Below are 17,846 nucleotides of genomic sequence, written 5' to 3'. Positions count from 1 at the left end.
AGGGTATTGTAGTACTGCTTGGGACACACCTGTGAGCTGTGCACAGCAAACATCCATCTGCAAAGATGCACCACCACTTAGTTATTTCAACACATCTGTCCATACCTGTGGTACATCTTTCTGTACATTCAGCATATCACCATATACAGTTGGTAATGTTGAGGCTGCATTGCAGCTGCATGATGTACTAGGATACACGCCACCTGCATACATCAGCAACTGACATGCATGTTATCTGAATGCACAGCACTACGTGTACAGGTGTGTAGGTCCTACAATCCTGACATTTGGTCATGTTTGTAGGCATTGCAATTGGAGGATATGTGTAATAACATACATGAAACATGGACTATTGTATGATATGATGGGTGACCAGTACAGAGGGGATGTTACCTCAGTCAACATTGATATCACACCTTATGTACTGTTAGCATTCAGCTGCCATGGACCTACATTCCATGTGCATGTGTGTAATGGCTGTAGCCACCTGTTTGTACAAAGGACTACAACAGCTATACTATTTGCAGGTATGTTGTGTGTGTGGCATGTACATACCCAGGGCAAGTACATATATGTCATATCCATATATGAGGGTGTGTACTGGTGTACAGCAACAGACATATGCTAATGGTGGACAGTACTGAGGGCCCTTGGTATGTGTACAGCTGACCTGGTAACAGACAGTGGTATAATTGCATTGCATAACACATGATGCAACTGTGTCAGTACATGTGTACTGTCTACAGTTGATGTAGAGCTTAGTACAGTGCACAGGTCAAGGGTCACATGGTGGTGTACTCGTCTGTCATACAACATGTATGGTTGCATGGTGATGGTATGAGGGCATGGTGGTGTCTGCAATTTACATCCTAGATTGTAGCATGTAACACTGCGCCCTGCACATGGCTCATCTGTGATGCCTTTCATGGGGGGACTGGTCAGTACATGTGAGTGGCCTTTATGTATGTGGGTACACCACCTGGAGTGTGGTACCTGTGTTATGGCCCACAAGTCTGGTTCTGAGGTATATGGTGGTACTGCTATTGTGCTATTGTGCACTACAGAGACATCAGCTAGCTGTTCCTCACTGCACAGACTTCAGTACTCCCCATTGTTGGATCTACAGTAGCCAGCTCTGAATATGGATGCTACACATCTAGCACTGGTTAGCATAAATAAACATTGCAGTTGTCCTGTAGGTGTATGGGAGTTAACCTGTGTTTGGGACATTTGTCTTGGAATAGCACTGTGTGGGTGGATGTGAATTGGGTAATATCCACACTCCCTTGTATCATGGATGCATGTGATATGTGACAAAGGCCTGCCTACTGTCAGCCATGTCATCCCAGAATGACAGCTGATGTGTTAATATATGTAGGGCAGCGTTCCCGCTAACAATGACAACTACCAACACCAGAGCCCATTACAATGTGTTATTTATGTCTACCTGTAATAGCATGGCTACCGTGGCTCTCCGTGTTTAGCATCAGAGTGCATCCTAGTCAGCACTGTGCTACTAGGAGTATGAGCATGCCCAGTATATCCTTGTGTGATGGACATATAGTAGTGCATTCTGACCAGCCCTGTACTACTAAGTGTGTGAGCATGCCCCCTGTGATACTAAGTGTTTGAGCATGCGCAGTATATCCTTGTGTAGATGGACACAGTGCATTCCAAACAGCCCTGTGCTACTAAGTGTATAAGCATGCCCAATATATCCTTGTGTATATGGACACAGTGCATTCCGAACAGCCCTGTGCTACTAAGTGTGTGAGTATGCACAGTGACATCTTGTGTTGATTATGTACCTCTGTGTATAGGCATGGCCATTGTAACCCTGTATAGTGGTGGTAGTCATCCATTCCACAGACGGGCACACTCTAGGTCAGGATGGATTCATACTTTAAACACACAGGTTCACAGGTATGTACATCTTAACTGCCAGTATCCCTGTTGATGTCCACATTCCTAGATGATCATAATGATAGCCTTGACATGTGTAGTCTGTGTGGCGCGATTCGTATATATGTAGTATTGTAATAGTAACACAAGAAACAAAGTGCAAAGCAGTCCGGATAGCCAAAACCTTAACGCAGTTTAATAATCGACTTAAAAACAGCGTTTTCGCTACTAAAACAATGTAGCTTCTTCAGAGGCAAACAAACACAGAAAAAGGCGCCAAACAAAATTTATACTAGTGGCAGCCTAATTAAAATCAGCTGGAGTATGTTACATCACTTCCTTGCATAGCTAGAATGTCAACAAATGCGTGTTACTAGGACACATTAAGCTAATAGTTATGACATCAATAAACACAATAAAAATATTATAAATGAAGAAGATATGGAACAAGGTAAACGCCCAGTCCAAGCAGCAATAAATATATTAATAAAAGTGTAACAGTTAGGCGAAACACAGCTCTAAAAGGTAAGAAAATAAAATGTCACTTATAAATCTCATCAACCTCCAGTCAGCACAGCAAGTCCAAAAAAGAGATTTACTTCCAAGTTAAAAATCCGTTTCTTTTATTACAGCAGGTACCAGAGTTAGCGCTTTCACCTTGCGGTTTCATCAGACTCACTGTGAGTCTGATGAAACCGCAAGGTGAAAGCGCTAACTCTGGTACCTGCTGTAATAAAAGAAACGGATTTTTAACTTGGAAGTAAATCTCTTTTTGGCTGTGCTGACTGGAGGTTGATGAGATTTATAAGTGACATTTTATTTTCTTACCTTTTAGAGCTGTGTTTCGCCCTAATCCTTTGTTACACTTTTATTATTACAATAAAAATATTGTTTGAACATATAAACCTTAATAAAAAAGTGTGTTAATATGTTATGAAAGTATTATAAAAAATATATCTGTTATAAAAAACATTCTAAAAAATTCTTAAACATGTCTTATTTGTTGTCTAAAAAATCTATTAAGATTATTTACTTAAATTAATAATATATGTCTTGAATTCAATGCCTATAGCATTTTAAGTTTATATATAACTAAAAAAGTTTTTGTGAATATATTCACTAGACATACTATATATCAGGACTGGTCTTTAAACAAGACTATGCATTGGTTATAAATCAAAATAATAAAAACAATATAGTAAAATAAATTAAACCCAACTATTTAGTAGCATAGCTTGTCAGCGTAGGTAAGATCTATATTTCAATATCGGTGCAATATTGCAGCTTTCATTTAAGCCAGGTGTATTAAAGGCATCTAATTTGAGCTGCCATTGCAACTCCAAAATTTCTAAAATTAAAGAAATAGGACCTCCCCTAATAGATTTAAATTTGCAATCAATGCCCATAAATACAAAACTGTGCCCTTGGTTAGAGAAAACATGCTTAGCAAGAGCATTTTCACATTTGTTATTCCTAATTGCATATATATGCTGGTATATGCGCTCTCTAAATTTTCTGTCCGTCTTTCCAACATAAAAAGACGGACAACAGACACACAGAGCGACATATATAACAGATTTTGTATTGCAGTCAATTCTACTGTTTATCCAGTATTTGTTGTTTCCAATAACAAATGAACTCCCTGTTCGCAAAACATGGCACCAGTTACACATCCCACATGTAAAACAACCTTTTGTTTTTTGGAAGGCTTGAGCTGGAGCTTTTGTTTGCAACAGTTCCTTAATGTTTTGACCTCTTCTAAATGTAATCCTTGGTTTAACCCCTAGTTTTTCGACCAAGAAAGAATTGTTAGTAATAAAATACCAGTTTTTGTAAATAATATCTGATATTTCTTTAGAATTTAGGGAAAAAACAGTAGAAAAGGACAAAGAAAAATCCCTTCTAGGTTCCTCAATGCATATGACAGGAACCAGACCTAAATTTGCCCCTTCTATTGATGTATCTTGCTGGTTAACAATGGCAGGTCCTTTATCATTAATGAGGGGGGACAAAATACCATTCATTCTTTTGTTAGAAACCTCCACAATCACTTCATCAATGACTAAGGGTGGATAACCCCTGTCTAGGAAGAATTTTTTAAGTAACAAACACTCTTCCTCAAACTCTTTTAATTCACTACACATCCTAACTGCCCTTATTAATTGCCCTTTAATAATAGCTTTTTTCAATTTATATGGGTGGGCACTTGTGTAGTGTAAGAAAGAGTTAATATAAGTTTCCTTACGAAAAATAGATGAAGTGAACCTATTGTTCCCTATGTCCTTCTTCAGTTTAACATCCAAGTAATCTATCTCATAACTGTCAAACTTAGAAGTAAACCTTAGGAATGTTGTTGTACTATTGAAGTATTCCATCAACATACGTGCCTCTTCTTCGTTGCCCTTGAACAGAATAAAAATGTCGTCAAGAAACCTCGTGTAAAAACATATCTTATCTTTCCATAAAGGGTTATTTAGAACAAAGTTCCTCTCCCAGTGTGCCATAAACAAGTTGGCAACAATGGCACCACAAGGAGAACCCATGGCAACACCTTGTTTCTGAATAAAGAAATCTTTACCAAAAACAAAAAAGTTTGAGGACAACACTATATCCAGCAATTCTGTAATGTTGTTGATAACTTCCCTTGGTGCTTTAAATTCAGACAGTAGTAACTCCAGCCACTCTATAGCCTCCAAATGGGGTATAGAAGTATATAAGTCTACAACATCGACTGTGACGAAGTTGAACTCACTGTCAAAAGGTACATTGTTAATACTTTCTAAAAAGCTCCATGAGTCCCTACAAATACTTGGGATATGTTCCAAGTATTTGTTTAGTAGGGAATCTATGTATTTAGCTGCTGGATAAGAGATGGAAGACCTTCCATCTACTAATGCCCTCATGGGTGGGTCCCCAAGATTCTTATGAATCTTGGGTATCCCAAACATAACTGGTGTTCTTGGTTGAGTAATGTTAATGTACTCATAGGTCTCAAGGTCTATCCTTCCCTCAATGAAGAGGTCTCTAAAATACCCCTTGATCCTATGAATACTAGTATTCATCTCATTAAGTGATGAATGACTGTATGCTGGTGTGTCCAGGACTTGAGACATTTTTTCATTATATAAATCATGTTCAAAGACAACCAGTCCCCCTCCTTTGTCAGGTTTCATAACCCTGACAGAAGATTCCTTAAACTGGTTTAAGGCCTGCAATTGTTCTTTTGTTATATTGAAAGTGCTTTTACTAGTCCCTGTGGTATTATGTAAATGCCTGATATCTAATTCACAGGCATTTTCAAAAATACGCAAACCTACGTGTAGAGGGGGGTTAAAAATGCTTGGAAGTTTGATAGCTACCCTTTCTTCATCGTTGGAGTTGTTAAACAGTAGCTTTAAATTAAGCTTCCTAACATAGCACTTCAAATCAATAAGAACTTTGACCATATCAAAATGTCTCGATGGAACAAAATTGTAACCTAAGGAAAGTAACTCAATTAATTCAGGTTCTAAAGATAATGATGTAAAATTATAAATGGTAAAATCTCCTTTTTTGTTCTTAACTATACTGGGGCCATCAGTACTTCCTAAAAATTTAGGTTCAACTATTATTTCTTCCAATTCCTGTTCTTCTTCCTCCCCTGGTTCTGGTTCGATCCTTTCCCTAAAAAATGCGTGTTGTCATTATTTGATTGGTTATTCTTTGGGATATTAACATTAGAATGTGGGACGTCATTTGCACCTCCTTTATTCTTATTTCTATTACTTCTTCTTACTACGTTAGAGTAGCTAGTGGAAGGAGTAGCTTCCTCCTCATCCAGAATTTGTGTGTCAGTATCCAAACCCTTATCATGGCCAGAAGCCAAATCGTCTTCCTGACTACCTAGTTTAATTAATTTAGGGTAAGCTGTGTCGGAAGAATAAACTAACCTATCTCTAAATAGTTTCTTAGTTTTTTGAGTTTTAAGCTTCGCCATGTAAGAGTCGATACTGGCAAAGATACGTTCATAATCATATCTAAATTTCTCAAACGTCGAAAACATTCTAATGTCATCATCTAATAATTTGATTTCACCAGTCAAAATATCAATGCAAGCATTATAATGTTTGACAATCAAACCAAGCAAGTCCAATCCTTGTCTTTGGAACATCTCCTTTAGATCGACAAAAAAAGCATTTTCTTTAATTAAACCAGAGGGTGTGAAATTATTTCTCAGTCCTTTAGGTACCATGTTTTCGCAGATGCACTGCTTAAAATAAGCGACTTCCAGTTGTAATTTGCGTACCTTTAAAGTCTTGTTGTCTAAAATTTTCAATTTTTCAGTAATATCAAATTGACAGTCATCAGTACACAAGGGACTCTGCACCGGCAGCCCATCATTTAGAGGTTGCAAGAAAGAAAAAAAGTCACCTGCATTGTGTATCCAATCTGTAGCCGATGAAACGCCAATAAGTGCCTTCCCACTTGACTCAAGGTTAAAAGAATGTGGATTGACTCTTTGTGTCTCTGTAGTGCCATTAGAAGCTCGTGGTGACCGTTGCTTCTGTCCCGGTGGTATGGTACTCTGACCTGAACTGCCAGTAGAAAAATTCTGTGTCCGTTTCGGCAAACCGCCGATAGCAGAAACAGCTGGCGGTAACTGACGCGCTCCTATAATGACAGAGGCAACTTCCGCACTTCCCTCTCCGGTCTCAACAGAACCATGTCCCTCCAAAAAGACCTGAGGAATTTCTCCAATGCTGTTCGGAAAAGTAGGGGGAACCAACCCACTACTTTGTTCAATGTTCATGAGCCTGGAGTTCATCGCATCAAGTCTTTGCGATAAACCAACTAGCAAGGCTGCAATATCTGTGTTGTCGAGGGAACTAGTCCCAAACATATTAGGGCTAGGCGGACTTGTCGAGCACTCAGTAGCCATAGCAAAATGAACAACTGTAGACAAACTTTAGAAACACAAGAAACAAAGTGCAAAGCAGTCCGGATAGCCAAAACCTTAACGCAGTTTAATAATCGACTTAAAAACAGCGTTTTCGCTACTAAAACAATGTAGCTTCTTCAGAGGCAAACAAACACAGAAAAAGGCGCCAAACAAAATTTATACTAGTGGCAGCCTAATTAAAATCAGCTGGAGTATGTTACATCACTTCCTTGCATAGCTAGAATGTCAACAAATGCGTGTTACTAGGACACATTAAGCTAATAGTTATGACATCAATAAACACAATAAAAATATTGTTTGAACATATGTGACATCTTGTGTTGATTATGTACCTCTGTGTATAGGCATGGCCATTGTAACCCTGTATAGTGGTGGTAGTCGTCCATTCCACAGACGGGCATACTCTAGGTCAGGATGGATTCATACTTTAAACACACAGGTTCACAGGTATGTACATCTTAACTGCCAGTATCCCTGTTGATGTCCACATTCCTAGATGATCATAATGATAGCCTTGACATGTGTAGTCTGTGTGGCGCGATTCGTATATATGTAGTATTGTAATAGTAATCTGTAAATAGGCAGGTGTTCCGTACCCGACACTGGTGTGTGTGTGTGTGTATGCCTGTCCCCATTTGCCGGTGGACTTTAAATTGCTTTTAGATTTGCCACACTCCATACATTTCTTATACCCACTGTTAGCAAGGCTGATGATGTCACCCATCTACAAATACACCTCTGTGAGGGCTGTGTCTCAGTAACCTCGGTAGCGCGTTCTGTAACTGCATATTGCTGTAGTGTAGTAAAGTATTTAGGTCGGTGTTCTACTCCCACACTTGCCGTGTGTGTGTGTGTGTGTGTGTGTGTGTGTGTGTGTGTGAGTCTCCCCTTTTGCCTGAGGACTGAGTAATACCTTTATACTGCTCACACTCCATTCATTTCTTATACCCACCGTTAGCAAGGCCGATGATGTCACCCATCTACAAATACACCTCTGGGAGTGCTGTGTCCCAGTAATCCCGGTTGCGCGTTCTGTAACTGCGTAATGCTGTAGTGTAATAAAGTAGTTAGGTTCTAGTCCCACACTTGCCGTGTGTGTGTGTGTGTGTGTGTGTGTGTGTGTGTGTGTGTGTGTGTGTGTGTGTGTGTGTGTGTGTGTGTCTCCCTTTTTGCCTGAGGACTGTGCAATACCTTTATACTGCTCACACTCCATACATTTCTTTATACCCACCGTTAGCAAGGCCGATGATGTCACCCATCTACAAATACACCTCTGGGAGTGCTGTGTTTCAGTAATCTTGGTAGCACATTCTGTAACTGCTAATGCTGTAGTGTAATAAAGTAGTTAGGTCGGTGTTCTAGTCCCACACTTGCCGTGTATGTGTGTCTCTCTGAGGACTGAGCAATACTGTTAAATAAAAACAAATGATAACAACACAGGAGGCTCAGATGCAAAACTTTACTAGTGTACACCAGGAGGCAAAATAACACACAATACAAGTATAGAATTTTGTCTGACATGATGTAGGAAATACACAATTTCATATAGTCATACATTCAAGCTGTGCCCACTTCACTGACGTGGTTAGTCACAGGGCACCTACATCACTATGGTCTACAATATTCTATTCATAAGAAAAAGCTGATGTTATACATTTTAAAAGTTTTCCCATGAGAATAATACAGCCTTGCAAAGCATCTGGTTAGTTATAATGTCTTTCTGTAAAATGTTATTCTTTCAAGGTTTCAGTCCTGCTCGCATACGATAGTCGGTTCAGTCTTGTAATATACTTATTTGTTCTTCTTGCAACATTACTTTAGCAGCTGTGCTTTATCTCTGATAATATTCACAAGGCCAATTATCTCAGAGGAAGGAAGAAGGATTTTCAATGCTTTATACATTTAATTTTCCTGACCCAGCAGATAATCATTAGTGAAAAACATAAGCTTGCTGAGCTGGCTACTGCCAGGGTCAGAGTTCAAATACACTGCAGCTCCAAAGCTTCAAGCAATTACATGTAAAATCATTCTTATTGCCATATTGTAAATAGAATAAAATGCATTATATACTATTTGCTTTTAAACTAGCACTTCATTCATGTTCAAATACATATTTTTCTAACATTTTCCTCCCTTTTAGTACTTTTTATTCTATTCAGAAACATAAACAATATTGTATCGTCCTCTAGCCTTCTCCTTTAATGACTTTAAAGTATGCAAGTCATTTAGTTTATATTTCAGAAAGAGTTTCATCTGGAACCAATAGCTCCAGTTCAATGTCTTGGTACAAAGTCTCAGTTACAGATATATCAACAAAATCTTTGACTAATCTTTTCATACAGGGGATCCCACAACAGACACATGCTCCTAATAGGAGCAGACCAACACAAATAGCAATCAAAATATTCATTAGGATAGAACCCCACTCACCAAATAGGCTCTGGAAAAAGTTCGTCAGTGGGTTTGGGCCTGGTTCAGTCATGGCCAATACCTGCTGTATTACCTCTAGGTGATCATTGATCTCATGTCGATTGTCTTGTATGAACGCACAGCATTCTTCTTTGATAAGCGCACACGTACCACCTCTCACCGCTAGGGTGAAGTCAAGAGCCATTCGATTTTGTAGCACAACAGTTCTCATTGCATTTAGTTCATCAGTCACTAGTTCGAGAGCGGAAAAAGTTGCATTACTCATTACTTCGAGAAGCTTCGACAGTTTTCTCAGCTCCCAGATCAATTTGACTGCTCCATATGCTGGAAGTATTCCAGCCCAGGATATAACACTGTCACTCAAGTCCATATGAGTCAATTTTTCTTTATCTTTCACGGAATGATGATCCTTCCAACTGGCTTCGATTTTTCCCACTGGATTTACAAGTTTTCCGATTGGGTCCTCAGGTTTTCGGGCTATATCTCTTACATTTCGTATCCTACCTAGAGGTAATTCTGCAGTATGTCTTATAGCCGGAACCAGATAATCCAAAAAACAACTGCCGGACCAATTCTCAGGTAGCCATTTGTATGCTTTTTTCCCACAAACAAAATAACAGTTTTCTACTTTAGTACTGATGCGGGTTAATTCTGAATGAAACATTTTCTTGTCTATAACAGACAATTGTTTATGTAACACTGGATTCCTCTACACATCTCTTAATGTTTTCATTAAGCTCAAATATGAATCATAATTTGTGCTACAACTAGTGCTTTTATCTTTAGTTTTAATATAACATTTATAAGATATAGTTATGTTACAGTTACTCCAACCCACTTGGAGTGTATCATTTTTATAGAAACATACAATTCCTCTCTGTGCAATAGGTAAATACAATGCAATCTTGTCCTGTGATTTTACAGAACCTGTATCAAAAAGTAAATTTTCCCAAGTCTCATTTATCCCTAAGGGGACAGTGGACATCAACAGTCCTCCATATGCTGTTGGTATAGCAGTACAAACCCAGCAGTTTGAAATGTTCATTGTCTCTACATATACACGCTTCATAGCTAGGTATGTGTTAAAGTTTGGATGCCAGTCTATAGACAGTTCATCACGTTTCTCCACTTTCATTTGTGTGGTTATATGTAGGAAGAACCACAACAAAAGGAAAGTCACCACAATCATAGTCAATAAATGCATAGTTATCAAGATGATTAAACAATATCTTCGGGGTTGATCTGTATTTTTACTCATTTTGCTCTTGGCCATCCTGCCTTTGTTGTGTGTCAGTCACAAAATGTTTATCAAGCTGAAAATTCTTTACCAGTTTACAGTGCGTCAGGTGGACCCAGGACGACCTCTCAGCAACTTTGACTGCAGTAGGCATCGCCAACAGTACCTGGTACGGTCCTTCCCACTTCGGACTAGTCCAATTTTTCCTCTTCGTGACCTTCAACCACATCCAGGACCCTGGGGTCAGCACCGCTTCCTATGGTCTGGTCTGTCCTCTATCTGAAAAAGAGTTCAACTGCAAAACAGTTTTATTTGTTTTGTTAACAGTTTCCTCATATAGCTAGCTAATGAGCTGTCAGCCTCTAGTTCTGCAGGCATGAGAGCTTTCCACTGTGGCACATAATATGCCCTTCCAAATATCACTTCAAAGGGGGTCAAACCCTTTACATTTGGAACTGTTCTCATGCTCAGCAGTGCCAAAGGCAAACGGCAAATCCAATTCTTCTGTGTTTCATTTATTAACTTCCTCAACTTGCTTTTTAAAATTCCATTGTACCTTTCCACCAGTCCTGCAGACTGTGGGTGGTAAGCACAATGATTCTTCAAGGAGATCCCAAAGAATCTCCCAAGTTGGTGAATCGTCTGATTAACAAAGTGTTTCCCATTGTCACTATAGATTTTTTCCAGTATGCCAAATCTAGGAATTATTTCTTTTATTAGGGCTTTTGCCACTGTTGCCGCATCCGGATTTTTAGTTGGAAAAGCTTCTACCCATTTGGAAAACATGTCTATAATTACTAAACAGTATTTTTTCCCTTCACATTTGCTCAGTTCTATGAAATCCATACAGATAGTATGGAACGGATATGGTGGTATAGGAAAACTCCCTTGCTTGGGTTTAAATGCTCCTTGTGCATGATGTTTGTTACAGATATGACATGCTGCACAAAATTTTTGTGTAAAGTTTGTGAATCCATATGTTTGGAATATTCGATTTACTAACTGTACCATCCCCCCTGTTGAAACATGGCTCTGCCCATGGCTCAACAAAGCTGCATATCTAAATAAATTAGACGGCAATATTGGCTTTTTCTCTTTGGAGATGTACAGTCCATTTTCGAGGATTGCACCTCGTTTCTCCCATTTCTGTTTCTCAGCTTTTGTAGTCAATGTCTGCATCGTTTTTAACATTTCTAAATCTAAAATCTCAGAGGGTTGTAATTCCTCGGTTAAAAGTAAAGTTTCTGAGTCTAAGGATGCCTGTTTTGCAGCTGCATCAGCTTTTGCATTTCCCTTTGAAATTGCATCCTGCTGTTTTGTATGAGCTAAACATTTACAAATAGCTACTTTAGTAGGTAACTGAATAGAATCTAATAAGTTCAAAATAAGTTGTGCATGATTAATCGGTTTGCCAGTAGATGTTTTCATTCTCCTATTTTTCCATTGCTGTGCAAAAACATGCACTGTAGAGAAAGCATACTGACTGTCAGTATATATGTTCACACATTTGTCTTTCGCTAGAGTGCAAGCCCGTGTTAAGGCTATCAATTCTGCTGCTTGAGCAGACAGGTTATGTTGTAAGGGTTGGGCTTCTAAAATCTCTGTATCTGTGACTACTGCATACCCTACTAGATTTTTCCCTGTAGGACCCTTTCTGCATGAACCGTCCACATAAAATGTCACCTCGGCATCACCCAAGGGCATATCAGTGAGGTCTTGTCTGGGCAAAGTTATTTGCTCAATTTCCTGCAGGCAACTGTGTGTTGTGCCATCCACAGGAATTAATGTTGTACAGCGTTCAATTACCATATGAGGTTGGCTCAGCAGTATGGTCATACAGATGTCTAGCAGGAGATTTATTTTATTTTATTTTATTTTATTTATTTTACATTTGTTGACCAGGCTAGTCTAGCTGGATACATGTCCTTTTTCAGTAGAGGCCCGGGGAGAAAAGCTCCAAACATATTGAGAAGACATAGTACATTACAATTCAGAAGACATGAGATTACATAAACAAGAAGAAAACAGCAGGCTATACATACAGAATATATTACATTCTCATAGAGTGTAAATAGTCTAAAACATGGTTTCAAGGTTACCTTGTGAATCCTGGAGATAGAGGTTAAAATCTCTGGAATGGGGAAAGAGACAATGTGGTAGGAAATCTAGGGTTTTAGTCTGGATTAGGACAGGGGCATAACCAATGTGACTTAAGGAATTCTTTGAGATTATTTTTGAATTGATTAAGCGAGGTCGTAAGTCTTAGGTTATTTGGAAGGGAATTCCAAGGCTTTCCGATGGAGTTAGCATAGAGAGCATCACCACCCGAGTTATTAGATTTAATGGTTAGTATCTGAACACTATTTGCTGATCGAAGGCAGATTAGGTTGGAGTAGGTGGTCAGTATTCTACTTAGTGAGGGGGTTCTCTCCGGGTGGTTGATTATTTTAAAAGCTTCAGTAAGTTGGTTGAGTTTGAGAAGATTGGGGAGTTCCAACCAGTCAAGTTTCTTTAAGTTAAGGCAATGGTGAGTACGATAGGGTGAACCTGTTATAAATCTGGCAATGTGATTATAGGCAACAGAGAGCATGTTAAGCTCATGCTTATTGAGGAAAGAAAGTACTGGGGAGGCAAACAAGAGGGTGGAGAGGAGATGAGTACGAGCAATAGTAAGTTTGGCATGAGGGGTTAAAAAGTTCTTTGTTCTATACATGGACCCAAGTTTTTTGTTTACAGACTTAATGGATTGGCTAATGTGTATGTCAAATTTGAGTTTGTGGTCGATGGTGACACCTAATAGTTTGGTGTTGGAGACAGGCTCAATGATGGTGCCATTGGTGGATTTCACATGGAAGGTCATATTGTTAGGAATTGGAAGTTCTTTTCCTAGGGGAGGGGATACAGTGGGGAAAATTAGAAGCAACTTGGTTTTTGTTGGATTGAGTATGAGTTTCAAATCAGAGAACCATTTTTCAACTATAGCAAAGCATTGTTGGGTGGTTGCTTGGAGTTTTGAGAGAGAGGCGTCAGAACAGATCAGGGTGGAGTCGTCTGCGTATTGAATGCAGGTGGCTTTAGGGATGACTAAGTGAAGATCGTTTATAAAGACAGAGAAAAGAAGGGGACCAAGAATAGAGCCCTGAAGAACGCCAATGGAGTTAGGGAGCAGGTCAGATAGCCTGTTTTGCCACTGGACAGCTTGTTGCCTTCCAGAGAGGTAAGCATTGAACCACCTTAGGGCTAGGTTGCCTAGATGTAGGCTTTCAAGGGTGTGGAGCAGGAGCTGGTGATTGACCATGTCGAAGGCTTTCGATAGGTCAAGAACTAGAGCAGAGGATATTAATTTATTATTACGGTTGTTATTGACTGAGTCAACAAAGGAGAGGAGGGCAGTGGTTGTACTGTGGTGGGGGCGAAAGCCATGTTGTGAGTTAGACAAAAGACTATTAATGGTTAGGTAGTGTATGAGTTGTTTGTGAACACACCGTTCCATGATTTTAGCTATTGGAGACAATATAGCTATGGGTCTGTAGTTGGATGTTTCCGTGGAGGTGCCTCCTTTATGGAGAGGGATGATATATGAAATTTTCCATATAGAGGGAATGGTAGCTTCAGTTATAGTTCTGTTGATCAAGATTGATATGGGATAGGCAATTGCATCTGATGCAATTTGTAAGTATTCTGCTGGGAGGTGATCCGCCGCTAGGGTGGTTGGTTTAAGTTTTTGCAAGAGGGTACGAATATAGGAGGTAGATACAGGTTCTATGTTAAAGGAGGGGGGAGCAGAATCATTAGTATGAGTGGAGGATGAGGAAGTAGTAGTTAGCTGACTGGCTAGGGATTGGATGGTCTCAATAAAAAAAGAGTTGAAGGTGTTGGCTATTTCTTCCGGATCTTTCCCGATGAGTTTCTCAGGGGTGGGGGTGGTAGATTTACCTGGGTGTAGGAGGTTATTAAATCCAGCCCAAAACTTCTTTGGGTTGTTCTGGTGTTTATCCTGGAGGTGGCAGAAGTACTTTTTTTTATCTTGAGCAATAGCTGTTTTAGTAGAGTTTCTAAGCTGTTGAAATTTAATGCGATCTATGAGAGTTTTAGTAGCTCTCCATTTATCCCAGGCCTGGTCTCGGACTTTAATTTTCATTTTAGTTTCTTTAGTTAGCCGAGGTGCTATCCGTTCCTTGGATCTAATTTGTTGAATTAGGGCATGAGAGTCTAGTATGTTAAGGAATGTATCATTAAAGTAAGTAACACTCTCTTGGAGGGGTAGAGTCTTTAGGATGGACCAGTTACAGGCCTTAAGTTCAGCAAGAAATAGTTATGGGTCAAATTTCTTCTTGTTTCTAACTAGTCTATATGAGGGGGAGTTAGTAGGTGGGCATTTATGTTTTATAATATAGGTAATAAGGTGGTCACTGAGGTCGTTGGGAAGTGTCCCAGTGGTATAATTATGTGAATCCTTATTGGTAAGAATCCAGTCAATGGTGCTTTCTTTTTGTTGAGCCTTGCCAATTCTAGTTGGTAGTAAGATATTTTGGGAGAAACCATGTAAGTTGATAGTATGGGGATTTATATGAGTGGAGCAGAGAGACCAGTCAATATTGAAGTCTCCAAGTACTATGGTTTCTTGAGGGTAGTTGGTGGTTAACCAATTGAGGGTTTGCTCCAAGTTTTCTGTGTTCTTTCCTGGTGGGATATAAATTACTATGAGATTGATGCATTTTTGAGTGTTTAGACATATCTTTAGGGCAATAAGTTCAATATTAGAGACTTTAGGAGGTTGTGATGGATTTATAATGATATTTAGTGTATTCCTAAACATAACAGCTATTCCCCCTCCCCTCTTATTTATCCGGTCAGCCCTGAGAATATTATACCCAGGTAGGAGAATCTCTTCGTCCTTAGTAGTAGGTTTTAGCCATGTTTCTGATAGGCACATAATATCTGGGGAATGAGTAGCTAACATAGCATGGAGGCTGTGCACCTTGTTGTTTATGCTTCTTAGATTAAGATGGAATATGATTAGGGAGCCAGTAGAATTTCGGGCAGGTTTAGAGGGGTTATGGTCTGATACAGTGGTGGGACCTGGGTTGGGGTGGATGTCACCATTTATGGTCATACATTTTTTCAGGTGGTCTAAAAATCTTTGGAGTTTACATAACAGCTTAAGATTAGATTTAGTGGTGGATATCTTAGGGTGATGGCGGGTGAGGTGCCCTATTTTGGAGCGTAGTGTTCTGTCAGTGCAGAGGGAAGGTGAGATAGGGTGAGAGGAAAGGTTTGGATGGGTGGTAGTGTAGCTCTTGGGGAAGGGGATTCCCAACAGAGTTTGGTTTTCGTATATTGTTAAAAAGTAAGGAATAAGAAGGAGTATTATTATTAGCGGGATGAAAGTATATGTGATTTTGGCCATGGTTAAGGAAAGTGAAAAAGTTCGTGGGATGGTTGGGCAAGTAGACTTGACTTTGTAAAGGAGAAAGACCTAGAGTGTGGGAGGAGTAGTAGTAAATTGAGGGGCAGTTGTAGTTGGTAGAGAGCTAGTGGGAGGGGCTAGCTAACCTTATAAATGTAGAGGTAGTGGGGGCGGGTGGGATATGGGGGCAGGGTGGGGAGTGGAGCGAGCCCGAGCAAAGCAAGGGCGAAGCGGAGCGGGGAATACACCGCCAGGAGTTTGCAGGGTCTCAAAGACAGCTGGATGTGAGTACTATAGTCTGAAATTCAAGCAGGTACTTTGCTTGTACAGAGACTCACTGTTTTAGGACTGCAGTTTATGTTAAAGTAGAAGTAAGGTACTGTCAAGTTCCTGCCAGCGGAATGCTTTCCTATCTGATACAATTAGTGCTAGGATATGATTTTTACCCTAAAAGTCTTTGACTGATTAATTTTTCATGGAGTATTTGAGCACCGGTCAGTGCTTTTGCACCAAGTTGAAGTCCTAGTGTCAGCATTAGGGACCTGGGATCCACGCGGTGAAAAGTTAGAGTGAGGGGCTTCCTAGGAAGAAATGAGTGAGAGAGACAGTTTTTTAGTATTACTGTGATTAGTGAGCTGTAGGATAGGAGAGACTGTGTTAATACATTGCATTTGAAGGCAGAGATACATTACAATGGGTACTCAGTAAGAATACAGTAGTAAAATACACAACATATTCACCAGAAAATCAACACAGAATGATTGTTTGAAGCCTGTAGTGCGTAGTTAGGTATGTACGGCACCCTCCAATCTGGCAGTAACGTAATTCTAGGCTAACGCTTACTTTGCAGTAGCTGCATAAGCTGTAGTCAGTAAAAAAAACACTCAATATACTTTGATACACTCCCCAGACCTTCAACGCTACCCACGTTCTTACAATGTTATAGCTTTAGTCAGTAAAAACACTCGATATACATAGATATATTCCCCAGACCTTCAAAATGCTGTCCACGTTCATGCAGTATTATAGATTAAAGTTTGTAAAGCTTTAAAAGTGGTGGAATGCAGGCAAAAGGAGTGTGTAACTCAAAAACACAGGAATTAGACCTTACATCAGACATTAACTAGCCACTATGAGGCTATGATAACAAAAGACGCCAAACAAACGCCAACAACACGTGCGGTTACTGTCTGTACTCTTATACTCTTAATAATAAGCAGTCACGCTATCTACTACTTGAATAGCTCGCAATTGATACAAAACTGCAATAGTAAGATGCAAAAATAAAATAAAAACAGCAGTTAACAGCAGAAAAAAACAACCTTTGCAGTGCTATAGCGTACCTTGATACAGGGAGATGCGACCGGGCAGGAGTACAGGACAGTACCTGTTGAATGCTGTGATTAAAACATGGCAGAAAACTGTTAGGGTTTAAGATAACTCACTGACGTCAGAGTACACCGCCAGGAGTTTGCAGGGTCTCAAAAACAGCTGGATGTGAGTACTATAGTCTGAAATTCAAGCAGGTACTTTGCTTGTACAGAGACTCACTGTTTTAGGACTGCAGCTTATGTTAAAGTAGAAGTAAGGTACTGTCAAGTTCCTGCCAGCGGAATGCTTTCCTAACTGATACAATTAGAGCTAGGATATGATTTTTACCCTAAAAGTCTTTGACTGATTAATTTTTCATGGAGTATTTGAGCACCGGTCAGTGCTTTCACACCAAGTTGAAGTCCTAGTGTCAGCATTAGCGACCTGGGATCCACGCAGTGAAAAGTTAGAGTGAGGGGCTTCCCTAAAAGTCTTTGACTGATTAATTTTTCATGGAGTATTTGAGCACCGGTCAGTGCTTTCGCACCAAGTTGAAGTCCTAGTGTCAGCGTTAGGGACCTGGGATCCATGCGGTGAAAAGTTAGAGTGAGGGGCTT

This window comes from Protopterus annectens, chromosome 3.part0, assembly GCF_019279795.1.
Source record: "Protopterus annectens isolate FY-2018-M chromosome 3.part0, PAN1.0, whole genome shotgun sequence".
In the NCBI taxonomy this organism is placed as follows: Eukaryota; Metazoa; Chordata; order Ceratodontiformes; family Protopteridae; genus Protopterus; species Protopterus annectens.
The sequence above is the reverse complement of the archived record's forward strand: the minus strand, read 5'-3'. Positions refer to the sequence as shown.